The 17,602-nt window shown below is 47.9% G+C and overlaps 1 pseudogene; it reads right to left on the reverse strand.

Moving 5' to 3' along the window:
• The window catches only part of LOC123038301 (uncharacterized), a 58,221-nt pseudogene that overhangs the window by 12,948 nt on the left and 27,671 nt on the right, over positions 1–17,602 (reverse strand).

Raw genomic sequence — 17,602 nt, forward strand, 5'->3', positions numbered from 1 at the left:
TATGGAGTTTCTTCATGCGCTTTACACTGATATGACCCAAACGGCAGTGCCACAAGTAAGTTGCACTATCATTATTAACTTTGCATCTTTTGGCTTCTACATTATGAATATGTGTATCACTATCTTCGAGATTCAACAAGAATAGACCACTCTTCAAGGGTGCATGACCATAAAAGATATTATTCATATAAATAGAACAACCATTATTCTCTGATTTAAATGAATAACCGTCTCGCATTAAACAAGATCCAGATATAATGTTCATGCTCAACGCTGGCACCAAATAACAATTATTTAGGTCTAATATTAATCCCGAAGGTAGATGTAGAGGTAGCGTGCCGACCGCGATCACATCGACTTTGGAACCGTTTCCCACGCGCATCGTCACCTCGTCCTTTGCTAGCGTCCGCTTATTCTGTAGTCCCTGTTTCGAGTTGCAAATATTAGCAACAGAACCAGTATCAAATACCCAGGTGCTACTGCGAGCTCTAGTAAGGTACACATCAATAACATGTATATCACATATACCTTTGCTCACTTTGCCATCCTTCTTATCCGCCAAATACTTGGGGCAGTTCCGCTTCCAGTGACCAGTCTGCTTGCAGTAGAAGCACTCAGTTTCAGGCTTAGGTCCAGACTTGGGTTTCTTCTCCTGAGCAGCAACTTGCTTGCTGTTCTTCTTGAAGTTTCCCTTCTTCTTCCCTTTGCCCTTTTTCTTGAAACTAGTGGTTTTGCTAACCATCAACACTTGATGCTCCTTCTTGATTTCTACCTCCGCAGCTTTCAGCATTGCGAAGAGCTCGGGAATAGTCTTGTTCATCCCTTGCATATTATAGTTCATCACGAAGCTCTTGTAGCTTGGTGGCAGTGATTGGAGAATTCTGTCAATGACGCAGTCATCTGGAAGATTAACTCCCATCTGAATCAAGTGATTATTATACCCAGACATTTTGAGTATATGCTCACTGACAGAACTGTTCTCCTCCATCTTACAGCTATAGAACTTATTGGAGACTTCATATCTCTCAATTCGGGCATTTGCTTGAAATATTAACTTCAACTCCTGGAACATCTCATATGCACCATGACGTTCAAAATGTCGTTGAAGTCCCGATTCTAAGCCGTAAAGCATGGCACACTGAACTATCGAGTAGTCATCAGCTTTGCTTTGCCAGACGTTCATAACATCTGGCATTGGTCCAGCAGCAGGCCTGTCACCCAGCGGTGCTTCCAGGACGTAATTCTTCTGTGCAGCAATGAGGATAATCCTCAGGTTACGGACCCAGTCCGTGTAATTGCTACCATCATCTTTCAACTTTGCTTTCTCAAGGAACGCATTAAAATTCAACGGAACAATAGCACGAGCCATCTATCTACAATCAACATAAACAAGCAAGATACTATCAGGTACTAAGTTCATGATAAGTTTAGGTTCAGTTAATCAAATTACTTAGGAACTCCCACTTAGATAGACATCCCTCTAATCCTCTAAGTGATCACGCGATCCAAATCAACTAAACCATAACCGATCATCACGTGAGATGGAGTAGTTTTCAATGGTGAACATCGTTATGTTAATCATATCTACTATATGATTCACGCTCGACCTTTCGGTCTCCGTGTTCCGAGGCCATATCTGTATATGCTTGGCTCGTCAAGTATAACCTGAGTATTCTGCGTGTGCAACTGTTTTGCACCCGTTGTATTTGGACGTAGAGCTTATCACACCCGATCATCACGTGGTGTCTGGACACGATGAACTTTGGCAACGGTGCATACTCAGGGAGAACACTTCTTGATAATTTTAGTGAGAGATCATCTTATAATGCTACCGTCAATCAAAGCAAGATAAGATGCATAAAAGGATAAACATCACATGCAATCAATATAAGTGATATGATATGGCCATCATCATCTTGTGCCTGTGATCTCCATCTCCGAAGCACCGTCATGATCACCATCGTCACCGGCGCGACACCTTGATCTCCATCGTAGCATCGTTGTCGTCTCGCCAATCTTATGCTTCCACGACTATCACTACCGTTTAGTAATAAAGTAAAGCATTACATCGCGATTGCATTGCATACAATAAAGCGACAACCATATGGCTCCTGCCAGTTGCCGATAACTCGGTTACAAAACATGATCATCTCATACAATAAAATCAGCATCATGCCTTGACCATATCACATCACAACATACCCTGCAAAAACAAGTTAGACGTCCTCTACTTTGTTGTTGCAAGTTTTACGTGGCTGCTACGGGCTTAAGTAAGAACTCATCTCACCTACGCATCAAAACCACAACGATAGTTCGTCAAATAGACTCCGTTTTAACCTTCTCAAGGACCGGGCGTAGTCACACTTGGTTCAACTAAAGTTGGAGAGACAGTCTTCCGCAAGCCATCTGTGTGCGAAGCACGTCGAGGGAACCGGTCTCGCGTAAGAGTACGCGTAAGGTTGGTCCGGATCGTCTCACCCAACAATACCGCCGAACCAAAGTATGACATGCTGGTAGGCAGTATGACTTGTATCGCCCACAACTCACTTGTGTTCTACTCGTGCATATAACATCAAACCATAAAACCTAGGCTCTGATGCCACTGTTGGGGAACGCAGTAATTTCGAAAATTTTCCTACGCACACGCAAGATCATGGTGATGCACAGCAACGAGAGGGGAGAGTGTTGTCTATGTACCAACGCAGACCGACTGCGGAAGCGATCACACAACGTAGAGGAAGTAGTCGTACGTCTTCTTCCCGATCCGACCGATCCAAGCACCGTTACTCCGGCACCTCCGAGTTCTTAGCACACGTACAGCTCGATGACGTTCCTCGGGCTCCGATCCAGCAAAGCGTCGAGGAAGAGTTCCGTCAGCACGACGGCGTGATGACGATCTTGATGTACTACCGACGCAGGGCTTCGCCTAAGCACTACAACGGTACGATCGAGGTGGAATTTGGTGGCAGGGGGCACCACACACGGCTAAGGAACGATCTCAAGGATCAAGTTGTGTGTCTTGGGGTGCCCCCTGCCCCCGTATATAAAGGTTGGAGGAGGGGGAGCCGGCCGGCCAGGGAGAGGAGGCGTAGGGGAGTCCTACTCCCACCGGGAGTAGGACTCCTCCCCCCAATCCTAATCCAATTAGGACTCCCGGGGGGAAAAGGAGAGAGAAGGGGGGCCGGCCCCTATCCTAGTCCTACTAGGACTTTGGGGAAGGGGGGGCGCCGGCCAGCTTGGGCTTGTCCCTTTTCTCCTTTTCCACTAAGGCCCAATAGGCCCATTAGTCTCCCGGGAGGTTCCAGTAACCCTCCCGGTATTCCGGTAAAATCCCGATTTCACCCGGAACACTTCCTATGTCCAAACATAGGCTTCCAATATATCAATCTTTACGTCTCGGCCATTTCGAGACTCCTCGTCATGTCCGTGATCTCATCCGGGACTCCGAACAACCTTCGGTACATCAAAATGCATAAACTCATAATAACTGTCATCGTAACATTAAGCGTGCGGACCCTACGGTTCGAGAACAATGTAGACATGACCGAGACACGTCTCCGGTCAATAACCAATAGCGGGACCTGGATGCCCATATTGGCTCCTACATATTCTACGAAGATCTTTATCGGTCAGACCGCATAACAACATGCGTTGTTCCCTTTGTCATCGGTATGTTACTTGCCCGAGATTCGATCGTCGGTATCCAATACCTAGTTCAATCTCGTTATCGGCGAATCTCTTTACTCGTTCCGTAATACATCATCTCACAACTAACATATTAGTTGCAGTGCTTGCAAGGCTTATGTGATGTGCATTACCGAGAGGGCCCAGAGATACCTCTCCGACGATCGGAGTGACAAACCCTAATCTCGAAATACGCCAACCCAACATCTACCATTGGAGACACCTGTAGTACTCCTTTATAATCACCCAGTTACGTTGTGACGTTTGGTAGTACCCAAAGTGTTCCTCCGGTAAACGGGAGTTGCATAATCTCATAGTTATAGGAACATGTATAAGTCATGAAGAAAGCAATAGCAACATACTAAACGATCGGGTGCTAAGCTAATGGAATGGGTCATGTCAATCAGATCATTCTACTAATGATGTGACCTCGTTAATCAAATAACAACTCTTTGTTCATGGTTAGGAAACATAACCATCTTTGATTAACGAGCTAGTCAAGTAAAGGCATACTAGTGACACTCTGTTGGTCTATGTATTCACACATGTATTATGTTTCCGGTTAATACAATTCTAGCATGAATAATAAACATTTATCATGATATAAGGAAATAAATAATAACTTTATTATTGCCTCTAGGGCATATTTCCTTCAGTATCCACTGCATATGGCAACAAAAATATTAGAGATATATTTATTAGAAATGAGTTCATTTGCAGGAGGTATTCACTTACATAGTTCCTGCAATAGGACTTTGTGTCACCCTGCAGGTTTGTCGTCCGTCGTAGAACTTGGACAAACCAAAATCTGCAAGTTTTAGGGTCATGTTTTCATCTAGAAGCATGTTGTCTGGTTTTATCTCCAAATGGTAAAATGGTTCCTTGAATCCTTCATGAAGATATTTTAAACCTTCACAAGCCCCTTTGATAATTTTGTAACGTGTTTGCCAATCAAGTCCATTGCATTCATCTGCAAATTTATTATAGAAAAAGATTGTCAGTGGAATCCAAATATAGATCACATTTTTCTTCGCATGCTTAATAAGTACTCCCTCCGTCCCAAAATAAGTGACTCAACTTTGTACACTATATAGTATACTTGAAGTGAAGCGGCCTTATTACCAGATAGATGGTTTTGAAGGCTCCCCTTGGTCATATACTCAAAGCAAAGTGCTTTATATGTTGTCTCAGCAAAAACAGTTCTCCCTTCGAAGTCCATATGCTGACGTTGTGTTTCATAGCAGTAACCAACTAACCGTACAATGTTTGGGTGGTTTAGCATCATAAGGTTATCAAACTCGTGTATGAATTGTTCATCGTCAATTGTTTGCATGTTGTTATGGAGCAGCTTCACAGCAATCTCTTGTCCGTCGTTGTACACACCCTACATACTCAAGATCACAAGATGTATTATCAGCACACAACATCAAATGGCAGCAGAAAATTAGGGGTGCAAATTGGTGGTCCTTGGGGCCGGGGACCTTCTATACACTCTTTTAGTTCAGTCAAATGAACTAGAATTCAAAATCACATCACTTCTGGAAACTAGTTCATTTGTTTGAAGTAAAAAGGGATGGAGGGTAACCATAGGATGACCAATTTGAACCTCAAGTATAAGTAGTATCAAACTTTGTTTGATGGTTACAAACGAAATATCCTAAATCTTACCCTGTAAACTTTTCCATATGCACCTTGGCCAAGTAGTCGCTCCTCAGAGAAATTATCCGTGATTTTCTCTAATAATCTTATCGGTAGACTCGTTGGCTCCATGGCTTCACAGTGTGACCTTTCCCCAGAGTCTCTGCTGGTATAAATCTGCATCATGATGATGAAATAACAGGCATAAGATCTGGATCTGAGTGAGATCATCTGATGTATTAAGCTAGCTGCATCAGAACTAGCAATCCAGGCAGGTACCAAAAGAATAGCCACCGGAGAGAAGAAGGTAGCAAGTACTAACCTGTAGCTGGAGAAATGGAGGCCTTCGTGCAGCTGCAGCTACCGTGCTCCATGGCAGCCTCCCTCGACGAGACGCCATGTCTTCCTTTCCATGGGGTGGGGATGGAATGAATTGATCCAGCCAGGGGAGACGGTCGTCGGTGTGTGATGGATCCAACCAGACACATGATCAGACGGTTCATTATTATTTTATGATGATTGCACGCAAGCGCCCACGTGATCAGTCAGTTCAATATTGTTATCGTATTTGAGGAAAAAAAATGTTCAGTGTTTTATGATGGGTTAGAACGTTGTGTTGGGTTTGGTGGGCGACGAGAAGACCAGTGACGACGAGGACACCCCCGCCAGGAAGCTGCTGGCAAACCATTTTCCTAATGTGTGGGAGAGACATATGACGTTGGATGTGAACTTAGTTGTACCTTTCATTTCTACTGCTTGACTCAAACTACAGCTTACGGTCCACCTAATCTCATTCCGAAGAGTGGTATACAAACAAGGCACGAGTTGCATAAGAGCATCTTCAGTCACAAACATCAAATATGGTCTCATCTCCAATCCAATGTTAATTGGTGGGTGAACGTGTAACTACTCTGCTTAACTTGGCTAAACTTTTAAGTGCATTTCTAATGGCACATAGATTATTTACATCTAATCAAGTGTCAAGTAATGGGTGCACCTAGTAGTTTAGTACTACTCTGCTTAGCTTAGCTGAAACTTTAGGAGTGATTAGATTGGTGAAAGTGAGCCTGGCTGCATGCCTGATGCTTTAATATTCCTGCTGCTTTTGATGATGGTGGTCTCTATTTATCTAATCACTGTGATGGAGGCGGCGGCCCGGGCCTCGGCTTGCATTACGTAGGGGAAAACTGTACATCAGCTTGCATAAGGTGCAGGAGGACGTCAAGACCCCCCCTCCTGAATTGCATCGCTCCCATGACCGACCGAGGGGGGAAACCCTAGCTGCCGGAACAATGTTCCCCGTACCCGTCCCCCCTACACGCTGCCGGACATGAGCCGGCGGAGCTGGACGAGCTCCGCTTAAGATTAGGTTTACGTTGCATGTAGTAGTATGGATTTAAGGTTTCTAATTTGAGGCATCCGACTGTGGAATAGATTATCCGAGGTGTGACCGATCACTGTTTGCGGATACTACCTCGCTGATCTAGGCGGAAAGAGAGTGCACTTCACGTGCCTGCAATTTATTAACCTCGTACTAACTGTGAGAATAATCAAGGAGCCGTACGTCTTTCCACGCAGCATCGTCTTCTTATAAAACTATGGGAGATTCCTAGGCATCTCAATGACATCCACACGCGAGTTCGTCAGTCCCTACCAACCGCAAGTTGGTTGCATCCTGGTGTTTCTTTCCTTTCCGCACCAGACTCACCAACCCCTTGCCCTATACAAAAGCAGATTATGTACAGCACTGCGTCCACATCTTAAATCTGTGCCTGTCATTCAGTCCGTTAGGTGCGATTATTTTCTATTTTATTTATTTATTTGCGAGGAAGAATGTGACTGTTAGGATTAATAATAAGCTCCAAATCTTATTGTATCGAGTGGGATTAGTAGCCATCAACGACTGCTCGTTGGTTAAGTCCTAACAGTGCATATATATGTGTGTCTATATAACTGTAGCACACACCCCATATACCACTTTTCTTGAGGAGGACAAACTGCACTTTGTCCATTGTGGACATCTTCGCCGTTGGCTAGGACGCCAGCCTGCCGCTGCTTCGGTTCGTGAGTAACCCCGTTGGGCCATCCCCCTTGCCGCCTTCGACCGTCGGGGTGGGGAGGAGGGGAGAAGTGCAACTAATGAGGAAGCAATGGAGCGGCTCAGCCCGATCCCCCATTCTGTGCACCAGCCTGAACCTCGTCGGCCTCAAGGCCCTCAGTATTGGGCTCTTCCTAGACCGCAGAGAATGGCCCGCTTTGACAGTCTCCACTCCCCAACTCCCCCATCCCTCTTGGGCTCTCGTGCAGCCCATAGCCGCCAAACTCCACCTCCAGCAGCTCGCATGCCCCAATAGCTAGGCTTGCATGGGAAGGAGCATGCATGTCGCCTGAGGCTCGGATGCACATTGTCCTTCCTTCCTCTTCTTGCCCAGCCATCCATTTATCCATCTGCTCCTCGCCAGCCAGCTGCGCCACGCGGTCAGCCAGAGGACAGGGCCCCCTTTCATGAATGAGGGCACACCCGTCACCAGTCAACACGTCTGCTGCATCCCGCCGATGACCGGGCACTGGTAGAAAAAAGGCGTACAGTCCTGGTTCATAAAGGCATTTAGTCCCGGTTCTTGAACCGGGACTAAAGTGTCGGTACTAATACCTCCCTCCTTTAGTTCCGGTTCAATCCAAAACCAGGACTAAAGGGCGCAGCCACGTGGAGCTCCACCTTTAGTCCTGGTTGGTAACACTAACCGGGACTAAAGGAAATTTTATGATTTTTTTTTGAATTTTTTTTTGGATTTTTTTATTTTCAAATTTCTGAATTATTTTAACCTCTAGTCTGTAATCACCACCCCTCATCACTTCTCAATTTTTGAATTCTTGAACCGGGACTAAAGTGTCGGTACTAATACCTCCCTCCTTTAGTTCCGGTTCAATCCAAAACCAGGACTAAAGGGCGCAGCCACGTGGAGCTCCACCTTTAGTCCTGGTTGGTAACACTAACCGGGACTAAAGGAAATTTTATGATTTTTTTTTGAATTTTTTTTTGGATTTTTTTATTTTCAAATTTCTGAATTATTTTAACCTCTAGTCTGTAATCACCACCCCTCATCACTTCTCAATTTATCCTTTAATCACCCCTCATCATTCCAAATCATCTAACTTCCCGATCGGTCACCCATCCCTCTCACTACTCCAGCCCAAGCACGCTTAACTTCCGGGTTCTATTCTCCCTCGCTCCAAGTCTGCACTTGTTGTTTTCCTGACAATAGTAAGATGTCAATCCTATTAACCTTCAGGAATTTTGCTTCAGCATGAAGTGACACATTTCACTGTTTGAGTTTGAAACTATTGTTTTAAAAAACAATAATTATTTAGTAACACTAATATTTCTTGAATAATTAGTTTGACCATTGTTTGACCACAGTTTGACCAGATTTGACCAAAATTGAAATAACTAAAATAATTATTTAGTAACACTAATATTCTAGAATAATTAGTTTGATCATTGTTTGACCACAGTTTGCCCACTGTCTAAATATTTTTCAATTTTTTCCACTCTAGATCTTAAAAGCCCCGTAACTTTTTTTCTATTAGGTTTTTGAGGATTTTGAAAATGTTTAACGGGGTTCCCCCAGTTAAATTTGGATGTAACTTTTCGAGTAGATGATTTTTCATATAAAAAACTTTTTCATCCGAGTTAGTATGCAAAAGTTATGCCCATTTTTACAAATTTCAGAGAGATTTTGCAAATAAAGTCAAAATTCACATTTGTAAATTTCCCAACAACTAGACCACATATCACATGAGAAACTTATTTTCTTTTATTTTTTTGACATTTCCATTATTTTCTTTTATTTTTTTAAAAAACTGAAAAGGTGATCCACCCGGGGGGGGGGGGGGGTAGAGTTTGAAAATGGGACCTTTAGTACCGGTTCGTGGCACGAACCGGGACTAAAGGTCTCAACCCCATTAGTTCCGGTTCGTGCCTCAAACCGGGACTAAAGGTCTAATCTTTAGTCCCGGTTTGAGGCACGAACCGGGACTAAAGGTCATCGCACCCTTTAGTCCCGGTTCGTGGCTTAAACCGGGACTAAAGGGCCCGAGTGAACCGGGACTAATGCCTTAGCCGCACGAACCGGGACCAATGCTCACATTAGTCCCGGTTCTAGACTGAACCGGGACTAATGGGCTGAGCCGGCCTGGACCATGGCCCTGTTTTCTACTAGTGGGGGCACCCTCGGAGCCAACGAACGGATTCTGTTCCGGTGAGGAACCGTCCACCAGATCAGCATCAATGAGCGAAGGCTCTTGCATCGTCGGCGACCCCTCACGCCTTCGACCACCATCGCCCTCTCGCCCTCCATGCCTTCTATCTGCATCATGTTGCTGCCTACCTTCAACCTGTGGAATGCCAGCAATAGCAAGCCGGTAATCTTCCTTGCTGTTGTATGAGCGCATGCCCCCGCATCCGCCTCCTTCAGCTCCGCCATAATCCGGGAAGCACAGTCGCGAGTGGGCTGGTGTGTTGGTGCAAAAATGGAACCCCCCGACGCCGGTGATCACCGGAGACACGTCGGTTTAGCGAGACAAGGTGGACACAAGATTTGCCAGAGTACAAACACCTCCGTTTTCTGTTTTCCTTCACACAACTCAGCACACGTTACAATGGCGACCAACACGAGCTTTATACAGGAGCCCAAGCCGGGCACGAACCCACGCCCCCTACTCCTACGCTGCCCCGCGATCCGCTCGTGCCCACGACACACACCGTACGCGCCCCGTCCACAGCGAGCTTGACCCGATTGCCCCGCAGGTACTCGCGCACATCTCGCCAACGCAGGCCTAACGCACCCGTGCGTGCACGGACACCCCCGTGCACCACGTTCACACACACACACACACGCCACGGTCGATCCCTGGCTCGAACCAGCCGCGCCTAGCTCGTCCCGCTGTGCAACCCGACGCGCCCAGCACGTCCCGCTGCGCAGCCGACTCGCCCACGTGCCCGGCTCGTCTGACGCCATGGCTTTATTCCAACATGGTGCCCGCGACGGCGACGGCAGGAAGTCACCATCCTCATAACTGAGATACCACCGGTACCCCCACCTCCCTGGCCACTCAGCTATCGTGCCATCCTTGGATGGTATCCCGCTAATCCCACTGCTACTGCTGGCTCCGCTATCCATACTACAGTCAGGCGGATGGGAAAAAATCGATGACATGGTCCAGGTGAATGAGCACCGGATGGCCAAGCAACCCAACTTACCCCAGCGCAGCGGCGCCTCCTCCATCATGTTCAGTTTTGGGCTCTTCCAGCTGCAACACTCCCTTTGTTTAAGCTTCTCTATTGCATCCATCCACACCCACAGCCGAAAGCAGCCAGTCTCCTCCTCACGCCGCACCTCCGTATCAACCCCTACGATGAGCATGGAGGGGTCAAATAGGGAAGCGACGCTGTCGGTGTCCCATGCATGCTCCGAAACACCCTCTAAGCGGACCCTGGCCTTGTGCCACAGCTTTGCCGGGGAGGCGCGGCGGAAGCGTGACCATGGCGCCACCATGAAGGTGATGCTTCAGGTTGAACAATATTTGAAGCGGAAGCAAGTGGTGGAGGTGGATCTTCTTCATAATTAGTAACATTTTCAACAGAAATTTCAGTGTTGTTAAGTTCATGTATGATATCCACTATATACTTGCCCTTTTGTGTCTATCCATCTTCATGCAACTCAGTGCAATCTCGGTTCTCGGTGCATATTTTCACTTGCTGACATCGTGCTTCTAGTGGCTCGGGAGAACTCCATGTTTCTTGCTGCAACCTTTCTCTCCGCTTTTCTTGTACCTGTGAAATTGGAAGTGTAAGGAAATAATGGCATGTAGAGCATATCATAATATGCTTCAAAGTAAACATGATTCTTGTGTCCAATTGAAGAGATAGCTTACTTGATCTAGAAAATCTTTGTAATGCATTTCAGTGACTGCTAGGTCCTGCAATTATCTTGGTCATTACAACACCCAAGCTGAATATGTCAAACTTGTTTGAGACCGTACCTTCATTTATGTATTCTGGTGGACTGCCCCCCCCCCCCCCAAGATCACTCTTGGTTAGCTGGTGTTGGTCTGGTTCGTGACCATAGATCTCCATGTGAAGTCCGTCGAAGATGTACATCAGAATCCTCTTCATGTCGGCTCTCTGACCGATGGGAACAAAAGCTCCGCAATCAAAATCACCTTTCATCTTGTCGTAGACTGCTCGAGCAAGGGTGGTCTTGCCCATCCCCCCCATCCCGACAATGGAGACATGATCACTCTTGGACAGCTTCTTGGTTAGCTCGGCAATTGCCCCTTCTAGGCCAACATGGTTAGATTCCCTAGTGTCTGTGGCAAACATACGTGTGCTGACTTCCAATGAGGAAGTACTTTCCAGGGCACTCTTACAAGGATAAGGGCCATACCGTTTACTCATCTGTCCATCTCTTGCTGAATGTTCACCTTGCTCACGCTAGGAAGGAGGGCGCCCTTGGTTGACTCGATGCGTGCCATGAAGGAGTGGAGGTGTGTCCCGATGGCATGCGACAGCTCCCTGACCTCACGGGCCCTGAGCTTCACCTACGACTCGAGCTGATCCGGCGGCACGCTGAAGACATCCTCAAGGAAAGCGTCCATGTTCATAAGCTCGTCGTAGAGGTTCGTCAGCTCGTCCTTCATGGTCTTTTCCACGCACCACTCGTTGACGACCAACTTCACAAGAGAGGACATGATGCCGCTCAAAGAAGTTGAGACCACCGCCTCCATGGCCATGCTTGCACGGTGGACTCTCGCCCTCTCTTGCTAGCTTACATCTTCTTCTTGGATTGGGAACGTATAGATACTAGTCTGTACTACCTTTGGGAAGCTCTTGCTTGGATTGGGAGCGTATAGATACTAGCTAGATCTAGGCCTCGCGTGCTGCTACGCAACGTCTAAAAATACAGTGACTCACTGATCTAGGCGGTAAGGGCATCTCCAGCCGTGCTCCAGGAAGACCTCTCCAGGCGATTTTTTCGCGCCGACGCCGAAAAAACGGCCCAGTCGCGCCCCAGGAGCCCGATTTTCGCCGGCTTAGGCCGAAAACAGGGCCGGCGGATCCAGGCCGAACCCGGCGCGCTGGAGGGCGCCCGGGGGCGCCGGGGCGAGCTGTTTTGGCGAAAAAGACGCGGGCCAGCCGCGTCAGCGACTCGGCGCCTCGTCTTCCCCCAACGGCCTCGGTTCCCGCGGGGAATCAATGGCAAGGCTGCCGCCGGTCAGTCTTGCCATTAATTCCTCACGGGCGGCGCGTTCACGGGACGGCGCGCCGACGCCTCCACTCCCTCGCACGCGTACACACGGGCGCGGCCCGGCTATAAAAGCCGGCGGCCTCCGCTCACCTGCGCCCACACCAGCCCCGCCCCTCGCCGTCGTCCTGCCCTTCCTCTCTCCCCGAGCGTCGCCGCCCAGCCCCTCCCTCTACCTCTTCCGAGCCCGCCCAGCCCCACCTTCGCCATGGCAGAGCGCTTCCCCGGAGATACAGCGGCGGCCAACGGCTTCGGCCGCCGTTCGCTGCGCAAACAGGAGTCGTGGCTCCTGTTCCAGGCGAACATCCCGGCGCCGCCGGACATGCGCGCCGGGCCGACGGGGTGGAGACTCAGCGTCGGGGGAGTGCCCATTCCCCCGTTGCCCGACGCCGCGGCGGACCCGAGGTACTTCGCCGAGGAGGTCGACATCGTGCGCGCGTCCCTCACCGACGCCGAGCTCTCCCTCCCCCAGTACGCCGCCGACAACCACGCGACCTGGGCAGCGTATTTCGAGCGCCGCCAACAGCAGCGCTTGGCGTCCACCAACGGCGCGCCGGTGGTCGGCAGCCGGCAGAACAGCGAGGGACGCTACCTCTGGTGGGGTGTCCCCGGCTGCACATTCAAGGGCGTGCTCACGTACCTCGAGGGAGGCAACGACCCGCCGTTGGCGTACCCCCCGGCGAGGGTGGCCGCCCCGGCGCAGCACCGACGCGCCGGGCCATGGGCTCCAAGAAGGTTCGGCGCATCCTCTTCTTCCTCCTCGTCGTCCCGTTCTTCTTCCCACTCCTCCGACTCTCCGGTGCTGCTCGGCGTCAAGGCCGAGCCCGCGGCGGAGACGCCGCTCGGCCGGCGCACTCACAGCGCCGGCATCGTCATCAACGAGGGCGGCCGGCGCGCCCCCTCGTCGGCTCCTCCGCGCTTCGTCAAGCCGAAGATGGAGCCGGGGCTGGCGCCGGTGAAGACGGAGCCGGGGCTGGCGCCGAAGGCCGAGTTCGCCGACGACGACGACGCCGCCCTCGAATGGGCGCGCCAGGACTCCATTGCGATGGAGAAGGCCCGCCGCCCTACGCCGATTCAAGGAGCGCCGACGCGGCCGCGAGGAAGGCGGGGTCGTCGTCTTGTGCGACAGCGACGACGACGACTACGCGCCGCCGCCTGTTCACCATGGTGAGGCCGGGCAAGGGTCCAGCAGGGGCGCCCGCGTCAAGGAGGAGAAGGTCGACGACGACGATGGCGGCGACGACTTCCCCCTTTCTTTTTTTTAGATTAGGTTAATGTAATGTTTGGACGAATTTCGCTGAAATTTGCCATGTTTGGCCGAAATTTAACTAGTTTTATCATAACTTCGCTGAACTTTTTTTTGTTTTTTAATACGCGTCTGGGGGCGGCCCTGGGGCCGACGGCTGGGGACCGACTCGTCACCAGGACCATTTTTACGCCGGCTCACCCCCAAGCGGCGCTTTTAGACGCCCCCCGGAGGGCTAACGGCTAGAGATGTCCTAAGTGAGCACAGTTCACGTGCCTCTGCAATTACCCAAATCCTTAAAAGTGCACGCGCAATATTTCGATAGAACGAGCGGCCGGCTCCTAGCCGGACGATCTCGCTAGTGTTGTCGCGAGTACCACTTGCAGGTGCTACCTGGTCGGGGGAGAGACTTTCACACGACACACCCTTATCCTCTCGTCCCTTTTCTCGACCAATTTCTCCGCCGCAGCGCCCCCGCCGCTTCTCCCCTGCCGCGCCTCTCTTCCCCTTCCTCCCCATGGCGCCGCCCTACTCTTCCCCTTCCTCCCCATGGCGCTGCCCTACCCTTCCCCTTCCTCCCCATGGCGCCACCTCTCTCCTGCCCTTCTTCCTATGGCGTCGCCCTTCTCCTCCACTTCCTCCCCATAGTCGATGTTGCTGATGTGGATGGCGGGGCCAAGGACGATGGACTGGCTGGTGTCCAGGGCGGCGTGTGCGGTGTGGCCAAGAACGACGGCCAGCACACCACGGCATCCTCCCCAATCGTCACGCTGCTCCCTCCCCTACCAGATCCAATCTCGGGTCAACGCCATCATACGAGGTCTGCTTCTACTTACTAGTACAGTAGTACTTGGCTACTTGCAATTCAGATTGGGCTCTCGTGATAGAAGGATATGCATGTGTTGCCTGTTGCTTGGACCTTGGAGTTGTTTTCACTTGGATGCTTAATTAGCACAGTGGTGATACATGGAGTAATCAATCCAGCTGGCTGATTGATTTGGTAGTGTTTCTCTTACTCCAACATTGATTTGAACATTCATTGGGTTACATCATAACAAATAAGAAACTAATGAACTGAAAATGTTCTTAGATGAACAGATCCAAGGTTGTTTTGGTAGTGATGTAAGGCTATAAAAACAATTGAAGTTCTAAAGATTTTTTTGTCATTCTTTGTATGATTTACGATCCAACTTTTCAAACTCACAGATCTGTAGTTGATGCAAGTTGATCCATCTATTTCTCGCTTAGACTGCATTTGTCGTTATGGTGGCTCTCATAGGAGGTAGAGATCGATCCAGTTCGATGCCTCTTTTTTGTATTGAGTGATATGCAATGCTAAATTTGGCATGGTTAGTTGCACAGAGAGGTATTACAAGTTTCACCAGAGGTAGAATAGTTTGCACACTTAATTATATATAGTTGCACAGACAGACTTCACAAGTTTGACAGGAAGGTAGTCTGCCAATTTCTGGTGCTATGTGCAACTCTACTACTAAATGATGCAACTTTAGTAATGCATTATATATGCAAGTTTTTAGTTGTATATCTCACATGGTAATGGGTAGTTAAAGGTGGTGGTAACTGCACAACTACGTTTCGGCATCTTGCTCAATAGGAGCTACGGTGATTAGGATTATGGTGGGTTTTTACGGCGATTAGGATTTTAATGGTGGGTTTGAGTAGGATTTTCACGGTGAGCTGTTCTAATTTTGTCACTATTGGTATGGATCAGGATCCTATTTTGATCCATCTATTCTTGCCTACACTGCAATTGTCTCGTTAAACATGATACTCTTTGTAGAGCTTCATTGCATTATGTACCTCTCTTTTTCTCGTAAGTGCATCCGTGTGGTTTCTCTGTTTTCTCGTAAGTTGGATGCATATAAGTAACCAATTGGCTAGTTTGTTGTAATAGTTGCACAGGAACGCAAACGTAGTTGGATGACACATATACAATCTCAGTTGGCTAGCCAACTATTGAAGTTGCACAATGAGGCCTAACCAGTTGCACAATCGATGGTATTTAGATGGATACACTATGTAAATCATGTTCATGCAGTGTGTGTGTGTGTGGTATTTTTGATTGCACACTCATGTGTGCCCTGTTGTCAAGGGTATGCGTTTGTACAGGAGTTTGCAAATCAGAACAGTACATATCCTAGTTGGCTTAGCCACACTTACGCAGTTGCACAGGTAAGGGATATCTAGTTGCACGGTTGACGGCTAGTTTAGTTTTGGCTCCAGTGCCTAAATCATGTTAGCATATGCTGATTTTTTTATTGCACACTCATGTGTGCCCAGTTGGCCATACAGTGCATCAAGTTGCACACATTCTTTTTTTGTTTTCTAGGTGTGCTTTGAAAAGTTATCTTGAGTTGCTTACCTCATGGCATTTTTTATATAAATTGTTTTTCCTCATTTTTCTTCTATGCATTGGGTTGCTTTGACTAATTTTTTGTTTGCTTTTTTCACAGACCAAAAATGGTTGTAGAAGGAGATGCAGCTCCTACAAGGAGAGGTATCCTCAACTTCTATAGATGCATCCTGAACTTTTAGTTGCACAACAATCAATTAGGACTGGGTATCCTCAACTTTTTAAATAGTTGCACAACAGTATCATACGAGTTGGCATCCTCAACTTTCATAGTTGCACTAGAACCATTTGGGAGTCGGCAGCCTCGAGTTTTCAAATAGTCCCACAACAATATTACATGAGTTGGCATCCTCAACTATTTTAGTTGCACAAGAACCAATCAGGAGTTGGCATTCCCAACTTTTTTTATAGTTCCACGACAATGTCACATGAGTTGGCATCCTCAACTATTTTAGTTGCACAAGAACAATTAAGGAGAATTCCCAACTATTTTTTAATAATTGCACAACAATGTCACATGAGTTGGCATTCAACTCCTTTAGTTGCACAAGAACCATTCATTAGTTGGCATCCTCATGTGTTTACATGCATCTAATTTTCTAGTTTTGGCTTCTTTTTTGCATCATGTGCAGGTTATGGGGGTGGGGGAGCTGCTGTAAATTTTTGCCCATAATTCTCAGCTGCAAAGTCACATATACTATTGTGTGGAAAGATCAAAGGAAGAAAACACCTGCAGAATAGATTTTTGTCTAGTTGGTAGTTATGCTTCACAGTACCTACAATATACTTTTCTCTTTATTTTTTTCCTTTTTTTGCTACATGGACATCAGTTCTTCTGCATTATGTGTGATATAAGACTATCTATGTGCTCTCTCCTATATAATTGCACAGTTTTTGCATTTTGTTGCACACAATGCTTCAAATGTTGGCTTGTCCCATGATGTAGTTGCAAAAAAATCAGTTAAAATTGCACAGGTACAAGAGCTCCCCTTTTTTATCTCTGTTTATGCTCTCTTCAACAATGGAGAAGCTATTTTTGTAAAGAGAAATTTGGTGAGGGGGAAGTCAAGGAGGGGGTCTGAACATGAGGAGAAAATGATGACCTCTTCTTTCACCCTTGTTGGTGCTACCCGGTACATTCTGATCTGTCCTCGCTCTTTCCCCTTTTTTTCATGGCAAATTGTTCCAGATCTGTTGTTAGTTCACTTTGATTCATCTACCATGGCAGCTTTGGCGATGGAGATCTAGACCAAAGAAACCATTTGTTTTCTAGGAAAGAAGAAGGTGGGAACAGGTAAGGGCGTGGGGAAGAAAAAGTTGGTGGCCAGTGGGCATAAGAGCTTCGGGAGAGGA

The sequence above is a fragment of the Triticum aestivum genome, chromosome 2A, assembly GCF_018294505.1.
Source record: "Triticum aestivum cultivar Chinese Spring chromosome 2A, IWGSC CS RefSeq v2.1, whole genome shotgun sequence".
NCBI classification, from domain to species: Eukaryota; Viridiplantae; Streptophyta; class Magnoliopsida; order Poales; family Poaceae; genus Triticum; species Triticum aestivum.